A 3,125-nucleotide genomic window follows, 5' to 3' on the forward strand; every position below is an offset into this window, starting at 1 on the left:
ATACGAACTAAGTTGAGAAATTTCTAAGACAAAACAAAACCTAGAAGACAACTATGAAACACCTGGATACAACCAGGTCTAAGGCCTGATTCTTAACAGGTACAATGCTATTAAGCAGACTAAACTCCTGGATACAACCAGGTTCGAGGCCAGATTCCTAACAGGTATAACGCAATAAGGCAGGCAAAATCTTGGATGCAACTAAGATATTGACTAAAATTAGTTAGTCGAGCCATCAAAAACCTATCCTGGTCTGAAGACAACCCCTAAGATTTCGAGTGTAAAATAATTCAAGATTCATATACACAAGAAAATAATAGATTAATGGGAACACAAATAAATCACAAATAAACAAACATGTATTCAAGAGTATATAGTTATCTCGAGGAGGAAAAAACCTCGATCTGAGCCCAAAGTAAATTGTTTCAATCCATAAGGACTTAATTACAGAATAAAAAGTATAGTAAGCAAAAAGAAAAAAAATACATCATTAAGCTCCGTCGACTTGTTCAAGGGATGTCACCTCCTCGCCGTCCCCGTTAGCAGCACCAAAAGCCTCGACGGTCTCAGAGGGTTCCTGTGATAATCGAATCTTGAACTTGGCAAGATAAGGCTGCCAAAACCCTAGCTGGATGAAGGAGAAATCTTTGTCCTGGTTGAAGGCCCGACACTGGTAGAGCATCTCCTCTAGAGAATTCGTCGACTCTGCAATCTCCAACCTTGCCCTCTCGGCCTCCTCCTTGGCTTTGGTCTCGACCTTGATAAGCTTTTTTTTAGGCTATCATTCTCGGCTTGTAGCTGGTATAGTCGTCGGCTCACTTCCACGGCCTGGTCTTTAGCGATCCACTCGCTCTCCTAGAAGGTAGCCAGAGCAGCCTTGGAAGATCGCTCGCTCTCTTGGGAGGCGGTCAGAGTGGCTGGGAGCTCATCACTCCTAGTTTGACCCGAGCAATACCACGGAGTTGAGCCAAGACAGACTGCAAAGGGAAATGCAAGTCAAGGTTAGAAAAAAAAAAAAAGAGGGAAAAGAAAAAGAAGTACTATAGAAGAAATGAAGGTGTCTCTCAATGAGGTTCATTCCTATTGCGAACTCTAGGACGTCTTCAAGAGTGCGCTCCTCCATAGCCCTCAAGTCCTTGACATTGGCTCTATAAGCATGGCCCACCATATGGGTCGCCATCTCATATACAGTCCCTCAGAACGCTTCGGGGATCCTTGCCAGCTCGAGTGGCTTTACTAGGATCTGAACGGAGGGGTTCTGAGTGGAGGGGGCTTCGCCCTGAATTACTTGAGGAACTAGGGCAGATCCATGTCAAGGGAGAGAAGGAGGAACCTTGAGGACGGTGACTGATGTGACCAAGGCTGGGGATTGAGTCTTCTTTTGCTGCTCCTGGGTGGAGCTAGCACCTTTATCTTTAACAGGAGACTCGGTGGAAGTTCTAGTCTTGGAGGCATGTTTCTTTGGCAGTCTAGGCCTTTTTACCACGGGCCCAGCTCCGGCCCCACCAGCCTTGAAGACACCCTTTAAACCTGAGGCATCCAGCAAGTCCATCTCTTCACCTGCAAAGGAATGAGCAGAGGATTCGATACAAGGAATGGTTAGTCAAATTGATGCAAAGAAAAGAATAGAGCAAGAACCCTAGCCTCTGATCTAGGGAAGGAATCTATTACGATCGGCTCAGGGTTATGAACTGAATTGGGTAAAACCTCGAACTCCTTAACTACTGGAGGTGGAGGGGACTCTAGAATTATTACACCCTGAGTCCTAAGGGGTTCAGGCTCTTCTTCCGAGCTAGATTCATCTACGTATTGCCTAAAATCGGGGGAGAATACACCCTGACGTAAGGAAGGCCATGTCCTACGATTCGTACCATATTCCTAAAATATGGTGGACCTAAAATGGAGGTTATTGTCTACTATAATGATGTATCTAGGGTAGCTATGGTCATAGCGTACCACCAGATGATCCACACATTGGAGGAGCGTTGTGTTCAGGTCTGGGTCAATAGGATGTTGACTCACGAGCTGATGTGGGTTGAATCGAACTAGCCTGAAACTTGAAGCAGCCCGATCTAGTTCTCTATAAGGGTTACCTTGACCGGAAGTGTCATCTGCTACCCCAGACTCAGGTCGGTTTGGGTCATGATGTTGCCCATCCTCACGAACTCTTCTCTTGCGCACCAACGGCGCAACATCTTCTTCCTCCTCAGTGTCTTCAATGGCGGTCAAGACTTCTTGAGGAAGGAGAAGCATAGGAGGTAGACCTCGAGTTCAGATAGCCACCACCTGACCTTTGCGGATCAAATTGCAGGCCACCATGGTAGCATCGTTTACTACCTTTCGAAACTCTTTCTCCTTTGAAGGAAGATGGGATAACGTCTCATACTGACCTCCAAGAGTCTTAGATCGCCCTGTCCTCTTGAATATAGCTGCAAAAAGAATGAACTCGGTTAGGAGGATTGAACTTAAATATAAGGGAATTCACATATGGAGTTTAGAGAGTTAGGAGACTTACGAGGATGACTGAAATATCGGTGAGTGCAGTTTTTGAACCCATTCACCAAAAATAATTGATCTTTGTAGTCATATGGATGGCTAGGGAGGTCGATGACAGAGGTTGTGTTAGGGAAATGAATGAGGTAGTAGAAGCCGTCACCTCGTCTCTTCTAATCACGGCTGGCTTTATGGCAGAAGAAGTACATAATATCAACCAGAGTGGTGACGTCCCACTCGTGCCTCAAAAATAAATATTTTAACCCTTCCAACAGTCGATACAAGTTTGGGGGGGCTGGAATGGAGCCAGTTTGACGTAGTTCAAGAAATCTATGAAGTACTAGTCCAAGGGAAGGAAAGCACCTACTTTCAGGAGTTCATCACTCCAATCCCTGAAGTCATCTTGAAGTGAGGCGCAGCTCCGCTCTCCTTCCAACGGAGGTCGGCCGATAAGGCCCTCAATCCCCATCTCAATCCCATGGCTCAGCAGTATCTTGTTCACCTTCCCCCGAGTCATTATTCAGGACATGATGTGCTCGGCCTCGAAAAAGGCATCAGAGTCAACAACAATCTCCCTTTCCACCACTGGGCCGATGTGAGGAATAGAAGATTCTGATGCGATCTGCTTGCCC

The sequence above is a fragment of the Humulus lupulus genome, chromosome 2 (assembly GCF_963169125.1).
Source record: "Humulus lupulus chromosome 2, drHumLupu1.1, whole genome shotgun sequence".
Taxonomy (NCBI): Eukaryota; Viridiplantae; Streptophyta; class Magnoliopsida; order Rosales; family Cannabaceae; genus Humulus; species Humulus lupulus.